This window comes from Euprymna scolopes, chromosome 4 (assembly GCF_053919585.1).
Source record: "Euprymna scolopes isolate OS-2025 chromosome 4, ASM5391958v1, whole genome shotgun sequence".
Classification (NCBI taxonomy): Eukaryota; Metazoa; Mollusca; class Cephalopoda; order Sepiida; family Sepiolidae; genus Euprymna; species Euprymna scolopes.
In genome coordinates, this window is record NC_136485.1 from 21,099,924 (window position 1) to 21,115,111 (window position 15,188).

Below are 15,188 nucleotides of genomic sequence, written 5' to 3' on the forward strand. Positions count from 1 at the left end.
TTTCTAGCACGTGACAAAGCTACATAGGCCATTCCATCTGAAAAGACATCAGATCCCAAGTCAACAATGATACCATCGACTGAAATACCTTGGGTTTTGTGGACAGTTAAAGCATAGCTGAGTGACAAAGGTATTTGAGATCTAGTCACAAAGAGTCCAGGAGAAAGTTCATAGTCAGCTTGCACAAATTCAACATTGACTGCATATGATCAAATTTTACAGTCACAGCAACAACTTTGCCATCTTTCATTTGTATTTCAGTGACTGTACCCATTGTACCATTGTAAAGTCCTTTTTCAATATCAATATTTCGATGCAACATGCATCTAGCACCAGTTCCAATTTTAAGCACATTTCAAGTCCAGCTGTGTCAGAAATCTTTTTAAGTTTAGAAGTTTTTGGTGTCTGTTTTGATTTTTTTTTTGTTACGGATTTTTGTCTTAAGTTGGAATCAGTTGCTGAAATTTCAATGATATGAATATTATTTTTTTTCAACATTTTATAATTCACTTCCTCAGCAGATTCATTTGTGGGTACAATGCAAATAATATGCATTTTCTTTTGCAAATTTTGCAAAAGATCAGTAACTTGATCAATATTTGCTTTTTGTTTAGGATTGATTCGATGCCTTTTCAAGATCTCAATATCCTAATCAGTTGGTGACCCAAGTCTTATTCTGTTAAGAATATAACCAAAGTTTTCATTGTCATCTTTTTGTCGCACATTTATGGTCAATTCATCATAATCGAAATATGACCACAAATTTATACCAGCAATTCCCAAATTTGATTTTCTAGCATCTTGAATAGATATTTTGGAAAATACAGGTTTTTCATTAACAGGTGGAAGCTGAAATGAATCACCAAATGCAACAATTGACATGTTTTCAAATGGATACACTTGTTTCCTAATATCACCAAAAACATCTTGCAAACGTTGGTGAATAAATGCTAATTGCAAGTGACTAACCATGCTTATTTCATCAATAATGAATAATCTCGCATATCCAAGCATGGTTCTCAAACTTTTTATTTTATCCTTTGATAATGGTTCATATTTAGGTGTAGAACCATGCTGCACATTTAGTTGAAAGACTCTATGGCATGTAGATCCTTTCAAAATGTAAGCACTGACACCAGTAGGAACACAAATAACTACACTGGGTCCATTGATGGCAGGATATGTGAGAGTAATTTTATCTGCCAGTGCATTGGTCAGAAAAGATTTGCCCACATCCACAAAACCATTAATAAATTTGAGAATTTGTGGACAATCGTCACAATTGCACCTGTGAATAGGGGTTTCCTCATTCCAATGAAGATTTTGTTGCTCAAGTTTGGAAATAATTTCATTATAAATTTCTTTTTGAATGAAATTCAATTTTTGCTCATTTTCTAAAACTTGAACTTCAGTGACATGTCTGATTTGAGGCATATTCAAATCAGCTTCATTTTTATCTGCCTCTTTAGCCATATTAGGATCGCAATCAATTTGATCATCATCAGCGTTATTTTCATTTTCATAATTTTTAGATTTTTGCTCTATTTTTTTGCTTATTTCAATAGCATCTTTAATTTTTTTCTTAATACTTTCATAATTTGTCATTTCAGACAAATATGGAGCATTTTGATGTATTGATTGCTCATATGATTTACAGATTACAAATTGGCATATTTTGTTGTAACATAAACCTCAGTGTGAAATTTATTTTCATTTGAAAAGGATTCATTGTAAAGGTCAGAAATAGTAGCATCCCTGCTAACCTGGTAAATTAACTCACTATATATTGACCAGTCCCCTTCAAGTATTGCGATGTCATATTTGTTAAGCCATGTTCCAATCGACAATAATCGATATATTTTTCTGATCACTGTTCTCAGGTGTTGCGAGTGTGGTGACAAGAGTTTCAGCAGGGCCAGCTTGTCCGTACAATCACTTTGGCCACAGCAATAAATTCTATCAGAATGCATACCTTTGCAACTTTGGAAACTATCCAATTTCTTCCTCATTTAAGCAATTGTCAAATTCGGATTCAAATCAGACAAATTGTTATGCAACCTTTTAGCATATTCCAATTTCTGAGCTGAGTCTGGACAGCCATCTTCGATTCTACACAGACGAGGCATTGATATTCTGTAGTCACTGTTATTAATTTGATTTTCATTGTGTCGATGAAAATTAGCATCTTTGCCTGACATTTCGAATTTGCAAGTAAATTTAGATGCTTTTTTTCTATGTTTATTTTTATATTTGTTATAATATGCTTTTGCACAATTTTGTTCTCTATTTTTTTATAATACTGGGCCATTTTCGCATGCATTTTCTCTCTATTTTTATTGAAATATGTTTTATTTGACTCTTTTTGCTTTTTTTATAAGTATCATTATTTACCGCTTTGAGTTTTTTTTTATAATTCTGAACTCTTTGTTTTATTTTATCTTTATTTTTTCAATAATATTCAGCTTTTCTAGCTTTTTCAGCAATTTTATCATATACTTTTTTATTGCCATCATTCATAATATATTCTTGACAGGCCACAAAATCACCACAATACCACATTTACTCCAGGGGGGGTACTACGTAAGTCCCAGGAATCCTACGTAAGTCCCTTATAGTAAAAATGTTGGTGCTCATGCACTAATTGTAACACGCTATTATTTTCTTAATAATATAAAAGAAAGTAAGAATTTTATTGACACAGTATTTGTAAACAAACAACAACAAAAAAATAGTACGCTTACGTGTTGAAAATAATGCAAGAAAATGTTACATGTAATATTTTACACAAATACTGAACAGTAGCCCTCCCCTCTCTGTCTATCTGTCTGTCTCTCTCTCTCTCCCTCTCTCTCTGTGTTGCTGTTATTATGGTAGTACGAATAGTGGTTTGTTTACGTTGTAGTTGAAAATATATCTTGCATTATTTACAAAAAGTTGTAAATAATGCAAGAAAATGTTACAGCCAGTTACAAAATAAAAATGATAATAATATATTCATAATATATTCTTGACAGGCCACAAAATCACCGCAATACCACATTCACTCAAGGGGGGGTCCTACGTAAGTCCCAGGAGTCCTACGTAAGTCCCTTATAGTAAAAATGTTGGTGCGCATGCACTAATTGTAACACGCTATTATTTTCTTAATAATATAAAAGAAAGTAAGAATTTTATTGACACAGTATTTGTAAACAAACAACAACAAAAAACATAGTACGCTTCCGTGTTGAAAATAATGCAAGAAAATGTTACATGTTATATTTTACACAAATACTGAACAGTAGCCCTCCCCTCTCTGTCTGTCTGTCTGTCTGTCTCTCTCCCTCTCTCTCTGTGTGTTGCTGTTATTATGGTAGTACGAATAGTGGTTTGTTTACGTTGTAGTTGAAAATATATCTTGCATTATTTACAAAAAGTTGTAAATAATGCAAGAAAATGTTACAGCCAGTTACAAAATTAAAAATGATAATAATATATTCATAATATATTCTTGACAGGCCACAAAATCACCGGTAGTAATGTAACGGATAATCAAAAATAGGGGAAAAATCAGTTATGTAATATTTTATACAAATACTGAACAGTAGCCCCCCTCTCTGTCTGTCTGCCTCTCTCTCTCTCCCTCTCTCTCTGTGTTGCTGGTATTATGGTAGTACGAATAGTGGTCTGTTTAGGTTGTCGTGGAAAACTCTGATGAAACTAAAATCCGGCAATTTTTATTTTTTAATAACGGTATTAGTATCAAAATATCTGAAAATGATATCTTAAACTAAACAGAAGAATGTCAAGGTAATTATTGTACTATTTCAGAAAATGTTCAATAAGTATGTCTCAAGTAAATTAATTTTTTATTTTTTCTACCGGTACCCTACGCTGGATTACACAATAGTAGTCTCTAAGTAACATTTTGTTTGTCTCGCAGTTACTTGCGAGACTAATAAGTAACATTTTGTTTGTCTCGCAGTTACTTGCGAGACTAATTAATCAGATATGAGGCACTTATTTACGCTATGCTTATTGATTTGTCTATTTGTATTCGCTATGCATCCATTGCTTATTATTTCCTGGGTCTATAACATCCCGTTCTCATTGAAAGAAGGTGTACGGTGGCATTGGTCTTCACTATCGATCATGACCAGTTTCGGCTCCATAGAATTGTCTTCAGTTGTCTATTAACGCCGTAATATGGCGTACACTAATAGTCATTGGCGGTTTGTACTTCATTGAAGCGGTCACTTGTGTTTACCGGTATGCACCGGCCGCTGCTAAAACAACCACAATCAGTTTGTGGCAATCACTGCCGTCTGTTGGCTGTCATGACCAGTATTGGTTTTATGTGAGTTCTCCCAAATGATTTAGTTCAATAGCGAAGATTACTGGCCATTGACATTTGTAGGCGGGGACTTGCATTTACGTGTGGGCAACAATCAGCAAATTTCAGCCATTAGATTTCATGATGTGTTTTCGGCCCCATTTGATTACTCTAAAATGAAATCGCCCATTTTCACTTCCTTCCTCCATGGCGTGCATTTTCATCCAGTAGCGTACACTGTCGTTCTGAATCTGATAACTGGTGATGAATGCGTTTGATATGGGTATTGTTATATCATGACGGAGACTAGCATTGGCGGTCACTAACGGTTAGTTGCGTTCAGTGGCGTGCGTTGGTTTTAATTGAATATTTTAGCTAGGATGTTAATGTTTCATTAAACTGTATATCGTATTATATGTGTATAATATATAAGTAATAAATACGTTATATTAACAAAGATTGCTAACTTTCAATGTTAATATCAATTTATAATTAATACCGTGCTTACATTAACACGGGTCATATCCTCATAATTATCCATTATTAACGGGTGAATACAAGCATGAATACAACACACAAATACCAAGACAGATATGTAATGTGTACCATGTTTAAATAATTTAATAATCGAAAAGAAATATGTATTTATGTTTCAATCTTTAAAACAATAGTATGTCGTGAGAAGGACAACAGAAAGTTCTAACAACCGTATTTTTCATTAACGTTATAACGTTGATTTTTGTCGCATTTATTTTTTGTATATGAATAAATTTGAGATAATGACCAAATCGCCGACGATAACGGCAACGAGACTACGGCAACCGAGACGAGTACAATTATAAGTAAAATAGAATTATATATATATATATATATATATATATATATATATATATATATATATATATATATATAGTGTTGCAAATGGTTATTCCGATATGTATTTTCTTTCCTAGATTCAGGAAAAAAGTTTTCAAAGATAAATGTATGTGCGTTTTTTTTTTTTGTAAATTCAAAGTAAAAGTTTTTATTAAAAAGTGTTAATGCTCTATGGTGTCTATAGCCTCTTCGAAATAGTTCTAATGTGATATCCATTAATAACATAAATGTATGTGATCTATCAATCAAATTGACCAGAGCGTAGGAATAACTTGTGAACGAAGTGTTCCCATTTTTACGTAACCAACAATTAGAGATCATTTTAAAAGGTAAAATGAATGATATGGTTGTGATAAAAAGTCAAATCTATAAAATCGTCTGCTCTTGAAGATTGTTAGTGGTTAATTTCAGGAGTGAATTTTATCCTGGTACAAGTTGTAAATCTGTTTCAGAAAGTTAGTCTTCTTGCAGCTCTTATTAGTATATAAGAACTAAATGGCTAAAATTGACACGTTTGTGCTTATTGAAAAACTTGATGCCTTGGATTTTTCTTTTCTGAGAAGGTGTAACTAATTGATTTTGTTTGTTTACTCTTTGATATAACTCTTGGGTATTCTTCAGTTTTCCTTTTAGGGCTAATAAAACTACTTGGAACTATTTTACCATAGTTGTCCAACATTTTATGTGCATTTTTATTTAGCAGTTTGCATGGCGCTGTACTCAAATGAAATATTTTAATGCCTGTTGGACTTTTGGGGCTTAATGGGGAGGGAAATGATGGACTTAGTCATTTCTTTTTTTTTTTCATCTTTACATATGCATTTTGCAACTTTACATATGTTAAGGCATAAATCTTCACCGTTTGTTTATTTTTACCAAGATTTTACTTCCATTAGGAACGTGTAGGGTTAAAGACGTGTACAAATATTGCCCGTAGTCACATTTTTATGCCTCGATTACTGTGCACCCACGGGGGACCATGCATGTTTTACTTGTTTTGATTGCATTTTCACCCCAAGCATGGCACAGGTCAACTTTGATGTAAGGGACTAGTATCGCGGTCATAATTTGCAGGGGTACTATGTAGGGAGTTTAGCAGCAAAGATATTTGTTTGCATAACACCTGCACTTCTGCAGGCAAGCACGGGGAAAAAAGCACGACCTCGGAATAAAATCTCAAAGGGAATAAATTATTTGAGTAGAAAGCATTTTAGTCATCTTGGCATCTCTACTGTGTAGGTGTTAGATTTTGTGAGCTGTCGGGGTTGCCGCGGATATTTACAGCGGGGGCGTACAAATGTTTTTTGTTCACGGAGCACCAACCATCAAACTAATTGTAAAACAAGCAGGGAGATGCAATATTTCGTCTGTGTGACAGAAGTTAATGCCTATCTGACAGTTCGGGACCTAATAGGTTGGCGAATTTCTTTTGAATCAGGTCCTGTCTAAAAGAGAGAGACTATAAGACATGGGGGAATAATGGCTTTGTAAAGTAACAATATACTCTCAGGCGGAAGTAACGTTTTTGCATGGTAAAGAGAGGCCATCTTCCTTGCAGCAGCTTCGGCAATGGTCGTGATGTATTTGTTCTAACTTATGTTCTCTGTGACCGTTATTCCCAGGAGTTCGAACGAAGTATTTAAGGACATGTATAATCAGCTATAGCTATTAGTGGTTCAGAAAGTGTTGATAATTATTAATAGATACAAAGTCTGTTTTGTCAGCACTAAATGTAACCATCCATTATGTTCTTATTTCACTACTGACAGGAGGTCTTCAATATTTTCTCTGGTGTTTTCGGTAAATTCTCTCTTCGCTGTTCCTATTTCTGTCTTATAATGATTTTAGCTTCTATAACCTTTTGTTTGTTATCAGACTATTTATAATAGTTTATAATTATAGTACAAAATTTACAGAGATAGGCAACATCTTCTGTATTAAAAAAAACTAGTTATAATGAAACCAGTCACAAGATTTCGAAGTCAATTTTGTAACATGTGAAAGCAGAAATAATTCTCTGAGAACTACTACTTCGATGTGGCAACAGTAATCTAAATTATAGAGCATTTGGCTCTTACTAATCTGTATTATTCGCATTGTCTAATAATTTTCTTGGGCTACTTAGCTACAAATTGAAAGGTCAGTAAAGCCAACTTGTTAAAGCACTGTGCTTCCCCAAGATAAGAGCTATTCATTTCAATTGGGAGACGGTAGTAAGAGCGGTGGCTATTATTGAAAAAAAAAACACATTGTCTTGGAAGCATAAAAAGAAACACACATACCTAGTTCGTCATTAAACTATGCACTCAACGTCAATACAGAAATAACTATTAGGATCTTCCTCAGCTTTTAAAGTGTTGTAATACATAGAAATGCTATCTGCACAAATATATTCGAATGATTTAAGAATGCGATTTGATAAAGAGGAGGAAGATTTGTGGACATAGTATGGACTCTTGAGAGGTGCCGTCGTATTATGAATTACTTATTTCTGTCCATTTTATAGTTTGCTAAACATATCTAAATATTCCATAGATAGAAAGCTTTTTTCTCACCTTATCAAAAGCTTTGGATATCTAGAAATAATGTCACGTCACAGGATTCCTGTGTTGTATTGCAGTTTGCACATCGGAGCAAATACCGCACGACCGGGATAATATTCCATGTCAGTGAGAAGGATGTGTTAGCTGAGGTGACTAACAACTCAAATTATAACACATTCTATAAAATTAGTTATGAAAAACAGGAGATGGATAGATCAATAGTGCAAGTCAGATTTAAAATACAGGGAAACCTGACGAATATTTTCTTGCTATTTGGAAAGCTCCTTTTCTCAGACACCTTTCCCTAAATAAGGGCAATTCAGGTTGAAGCTTTTTGAACAATACGTAGGAATGTTTCATTGCATTAAGATATTTCATAAACTTCCATTCATTAGGGACATATAGATCGATGTAACTCAGTGTATTTTAATCATGACGAGAAATTCGACGTGTAGACGGCTTAGATCTCAAATGTTAAAGTTTAGATTCCAACAAAATAACCTTGGGTATCTTGATGATGGTTGCGGTAAAAAACAATATAAGAAATACACAGCTATTTTATATATACGAATATATTCATTATAGATGCATATATGACGTCATATACTGGGGATTTCTTCACATATATATGTATATATATATGTATATATATGACTGTGTGTGTTTATGTGTGTGTGAATGTATATGTGGGTATAGGTATGCATATATACATGTATATACATGTGTGTGTCGTCTATGTATGTGTATATGTGCGGATATTAATATGTGTAGATGCATGAATATACGGATTTGCTATATATACATGAACATGTACGTATATATATATATATATATATGTATATATATATATTCACCTTTTTTCTGTGTCAACGGCCAACTTGCACCGTGTATATTTGTGTGTGTGTATATGTGTATTGGGGTAGAGAGGGCTCCTGTAAGCAGTGGTGAAGGCAACCTTTCTAGGAGAAGCAAATCTCTGATTTTAAAAAAAAACATAACACGGAAGACCAGTACCCGCATTAAGCTGGTCTGCAGTTTAATTTGTTGCTGGCTATCTTGCTCTTCCTTGTTCCTGGATCTCAACATTTCGAAACGAGAGAGAGAGACTTAGCTGTCGTACAAAGCTAAGACTCTGTAATATCATATTTGTATAGATACTCCCTCAGACATTTGGGCTCATGGATTTTAAATGTCTGAGGGAGTGGCACTCGTCTGACAAGACGTTGCAATCAGCATATATATATATATATATATATATATATATATATATATACATATGTGTGTATGTGTATATGAGTTTGTGTGTGTCTGTTCGACATCAGATTTAGACACCAGATAAAAAAAAACACATTATCAGCTCATCTGGGAGAAAATCATATTTTTTCCTTCCTTAGCCTAAGTAACAAAGCAACATTTATTTACTCTTTAATTGCTATGATTTGATAAGTCTAAACACGTATGTAATCAAATTACACTCTATTTAAGGTGATCAAATAAAACTGGCCAAAGTACATGGTAGAACAACACAAAATTTTACCATTGAAAATAATATTGTTGTTTTGTAATTATTTATTAACACATATTTTTTCGCAGGGTGCATGAGTCGGGTGATCTTTCTCTTATTGAGTTTATTTAAATGATTATTTATTTTTAAAATTATATAATGTTAATATAAAAAGGAAATAGAAAATGATTTAGGAGTAAGAAGAAAAATTAAATCTGTCTGCATAAACAAAAAAAAATACAAGCTAGTGGGTTATGAGTAAAGGATGAGCTAATTTATTGAGTTTTTGGAAGGTACAAGGTTTCAGTTGGTATTTATTGTCGTTATTAAGATAGTTGGCAAATTTTATTTTGCTTTGTTTTTTTTTTCTGGGGATTTTCCTCTGGATTCCTAATTTTGTGGGAGACATTGAAAAATGTACTTTAATATTGTACGGAACATCTTATATCTATTTAATACTGAGGAAAACGCGTTAGAGCTGTAAGGGGAGATTATCATGATCTCTGCATGATCCTACTGACATGCTATTATTTAGGAAGCCATTCTTAATACAATGAGATAGGGGTTGTCACTATTCTGTACTTTCACCTTACAATTTAATAAATTAAAAAAACTGACTCTTACAGAATACGGACTGTGCTTAAATAATACATTTTTTATTTAGAAAGTAATTTTTAATATGAGAAGGGGATGGTTTTGCTAAAAATTCTGTACATTCAAACAATTAAACAAAGACTGATTTTTGCAGAATATCGAATGTGCTGAAATAATAGTTATTCCCAAGATTCATCTCCTAAAAATGATTCATTTTTCTTAAAATTATGATAGCGATATTGGGAAGAGAAATTATTTCATATATGTTGTACAATACCTGTCGAGAGTACGTTTTAGGGCTTCCTATATGCATTTTCATTATCCGCTTGAAGGTAGGTAAATTTTAAATGTGTGCTTTACAAATGTCGTCCTTGGGAAGGTTAAATTATTTCATATACCTGCTGTAAATCACCTGTCCTCGTGCAGGTACACTTGATTCATACATATGTTGTGTAATATCCGTCCTAGGTAGATAATATTTTTTGCTTGAGATAGGTAATTATACATTCACATTAAAAATTCCTATATCCTAAGACTACCATATATTAAAAATCAACGTAAGTTTTCCTATTGTGTTATACGGTCCTGAGAAACGCTTGATAGCCCTGCTAGTATTTATGTGCATTTATTAAGCATTTTGGTATATGGATGTTTTTATTAGGTGTAATCTAAAATAAATAATAGGCAATGCACACCTAATACCATAAACGTGTCTGTCGTAATGGTAATAGGTAAATGACACCTGAATGTCATAGGATATGTATACATTGTTAATATGGATATAGGTAGCAATGTAAACAAATTTTATGCAGGGATGAAATGTACACATAACTTGTTGACATGCGTTTTAGAAAATTCTCCAAGTTGATAGAATAAAATATATAGGAAGTGTTCCATTAAGTTGCTATTGAAGCAATAGTCGCAGGAGACTATTCCAGTTAATTTTTCATTAATGAATATAAAGGACTATACTATCCGTGGCCGTAAGGTCAGTATATTATATAGCTAACTATTGAATTGTGAGTTGACAGAATTTATGTATGAAAGTGTAAGTGAGTATACAAAAATAATATATACACTCGTAAAATTGAATGCACACGCACAAAAAATATGGCGACCACTGAAAAGAAAAAAAAGATACATTGAATACAAAATATTTAAACATCATTTCCTTTAGATTAAATGAAAACTCCTTTATATAAGAGGTGCGAAATCTTTGAAACAATACAAGCAGGGAGTGTGCATTGTATAGGTCAACACTAGTTTCTTTTTTGTCTGTGTGTGTGTGGTAAGAGTCTTTAAATTTTCAGAAAATGATAATTAACAGATTAAGAAATATTTAACACTGAGACTTTTTCAAAGTAAATAAAAAAAATGAAAAGCTCCCCACACCCACGTTGGAAATATTTCCACGTATTGTTTAAATCTTTGACACTTATGACCCCGTCTGAACACTATATATCCCTTTCTGACCCTCTGGCACTAAACTTGAAAAATGCTAACGATTACATGTCTTGACACGTCGCCAAGAAGGGAGGTCACTTTTTACCTTAAATTTATATTACAAAATGACTCCCGGCGTTAAAATATTAAATTTTAATTATTTACAAAAAATCTTCTTGTATATAAAACATAAAGGCTGTTGAAATGTATTACCCCCAGTAGTAGATTTTGATTTCTTTTTAGGATGTAAACTACGCTGGGTTGACTCGTACAAATGCTTTGTTTTTTATGTTGGAATTTATCAAGTTGTTTTTTTTTTTACAAAACCATATTTGCTTTGTTTTCAGTTGTTTGAGAACAATCGAACTTGCAATGAGAAATACAAATAAAATAACCGTAATAAATAATTTTGGACACGAAAAACGTACTTTTTTAATCGAGTTCTAGTGTAAATCACGCATCACTTGCGTAAAGAATTTACTAAAAAAAACATATAGGTGCACCTGAATAATCAGTGCCCACTTAAATCTTTGTTAATTTCGTCCATTTTCAAAGATCTGTGGATTAATGGACACTAAGCTACACAATTTTAAAGGCATACAAAAACATATATTTAAAGAATTTTTAAGGGGTTGATTTTTACATACAACGTTCAATATATCTGTCTGTTATTTTCAGAACCGATTTACAGCCATGATTTGATGTTGGCTCCTCCAGGCCCATCCCACAATTAATATTATTTTTTTTCTTTTCTTATGCGACTTTTCACTTTGTGAAAAGTTCGGTGTGCTCCCCTCCTCCATCATTATATTTCATTTAGTATACCCGTTGGCCCTTAAAGCGTCAGATGAAAAATGCCCCGAATAAAAAGTAATTTTGAGATTATATTGTGTTTTATTGTCTTGAGAAAACTTTTATTTAGTGATGAGTAAAAAAAGAATAACGCCCAGGAAGTCTCAAGTGCTCTACTGCAAGCACTAAATAAAATAAGGAGGTCCTACTCCAAGCACTACTAAAACCATATTTCTACCCCCTCTTTGCAAAGAAAATATTACAAGTATGGACTAAAAAAACAATCCTCTGAATCCACAGGGGTACTCCTAAAGCAGTAAATAAACATGATTAGAGTTATGTATTGTATAATTATATATAAATAATTTTAAGTCAACAGTGTTATATTACATTTATGCGTAAGAAAAGCACGTTATAATAAGTTAAAATAAAAATATTGTTGACTTTGTGTATTCGTTGAATAGCAAAAGTAGGTTTTAATATCAGGTTTAAGACAGTTCGTTCATGAAATAGGTAAGCAGACGAATATTTTGAAATCGGAAGTAACAAACTGGACGGACGATTTAAACACCCAAGCAAATAAGCTTTATCTGAGTTTAATAATCATATGAATTTATCTCTCTTACGTTTTAATGTGGGTGTGGCAGTGACTAAACAGTAAAGATGATACGGCACGCGCTGATTTCTTCCAATTTGAATAATTTTCTAGGTAGTAGCGTTATGTCTTTCTCAATTATGATTGTTAATGAACAAAAATACACATATATAGATATGTATTTGAGAATATCAATCATATAATAACCATACCTACATACTTATATATAGTTATAACTACACAGCAATCTCTAGAATAATCAGCAGATTTTGTAATGATGCAACATATTAAAAAAAAACACGTATGTTCCAGCATAATCGATTGCCATTCGATTAAACGACGTTTAGATCATTGCTGTAACATACTAGAAATGTCAGCTGTTAAGGCAATTTACCTTAGCTTCCTAATATGAGCGATGCTTATATTTTGTCCGGGACATTACCGCTTTGCGATGGATTATGAACACACTCGACGTAATGTTTCCTTAAATAATAATTACATTTGTATTCACTGCAAATCAGTTTTTTTTTGTTCCAACTGTACCATTAATGGGTAAATAAATTAGAAACCTCCAATTATTGGACGAAATCATATCTATAGATATGCTAGTCAGTTTCGTATGTGAAAACAGTATTATCTTGTATCATTATATTTGCTATAAATCATTCTGATAATATTTACAAGAAACACAGAAAAAAAAAACTAAAAAAAACTAACAAACTTTATAGAAACTTTCTCACTTCCCGTGTAATCATAACGGAGATGGAAAAGCTGATATTGTCAACCAGCTGCGCCAGGAAATGAAGTCGTGATAGTTGTTCTATTTTTCTTCTGTTCATATATGGTTTCTTTCATTGTATTTATTTTTCCTTCCATTATTTTTTGGACGTTTTTAAGGTTGGACATTTCAGAAAATGTAACTATAAAGCGAACAGTGAAAGCGGAGAGAGTCCATTTAAATTCGATGTTTCATAGCAAAAAATATGATAGATTAAAAAATTAAAAAAGGAAATGCACATATATCCTTGTATTAGTACAGGTAGAAAAACGTAAATATAATTATATATATATATATATATATATATATATATATATATATATATATATATATATATATATATATATACAGCGTATAACGATAAAAGCTGTCACCCTTAATAGACCCACACTAGATTTAAAAAATATTGAAAATACCAATTTAGGCAGTCTGATTGTGTAGTAGAGCTGATATCTGTTGAATGTAGCCGTCTACAGTATCACTCACTGCTCCGATACGGATCCGGAACCAGAAGCATGCCTTTTCCATAAGGACCTGTAGGAGCCCGGCGATTACTCGGCGGATGGTAGCTATCAAGTTGGCTTTAGTGTTTTAGGAGGTCACTTTGCTTGTGTTCTCGACGTATGACAAAACGAAACACCCCAGTGAAGCCAAGCCTGGGTCTCTTTTTTACTTAAAGACAAGTGTTGATGTCTGCTTCTACACCAGGGTGAGCCAGTGTCATTCTGCTTGTACTAGGGGGTCACCACAGACAGAAAATCTAGGTACACTTAGGTGTTGACTCTCAAGCCGCTTTCGAAGAGGTGAATTGCCATGACGTGGCCCTTACTGTAAACATAACCAACTACCATAAACGTGATCGGAAACTTTGTTTCCTCGCCCTGGATAAACCACTGTAATTTATAGAAATCAAGCGATGCATATAGGGTGTGCTAGCAATGGATCTGTTGTCATAAGCTCGATCGGTAAAAAGCATTAATTGAACAGCGACGCATTTCCGATCTCGCTCGTTGAAAATTGTGTCAATGACAGTTGCTTTTTAAATAAATAGAAAATACGGTTTTTAATATGAATATCGATACACACAAATAAGAACCGACTTTATAGGAGTATAGCTTGTGTTTCCAGCGTTGAAATTATATTGCTAATCTCTGTTAAGCTTTAGGTGCGCTTTATGAATTTGATTCATTTATCACATTTATTTTACTTAATTTTAACTCTGGCCTTTTACTTAAAACGTGTTTTTCTTGTTTTCTTTTAAACATATATTGTATGTGTAAATTGCCGTTCTATGTTTACCATTTAAAAACGCTGGGTTAATTAAATGTTAAACTGTCTTATTAGAAGACGACAATTTAAAAATCTGAGAGAGAAAACTGTTATTTTCTTGAAAAATAAAATAAAAGCTTGTAATGATCTGATAGAGATTACATTAAATTGGTATTAAATATATTTGCAATTATTAATGGGATAATTTTTTTAATCATTTATTGTGATAATAATAGTTACGATAATAAAAATATAATATAAATAAAAATAATGCTGATAATATTAAAAAAAACGATAAAAATAGTGATGATAACAATATTAATAAAATAATAAAATAATACTAATAATAAGAAGAATAACAGTATATGAGTGTGAGCATTACTACTAGCAAAATAAGAAAAATAATAATAATAATAATAATAATAATAATAATAATAATAATAATAATAATAATAATAATAATAATAAGTCAACGATTCCCC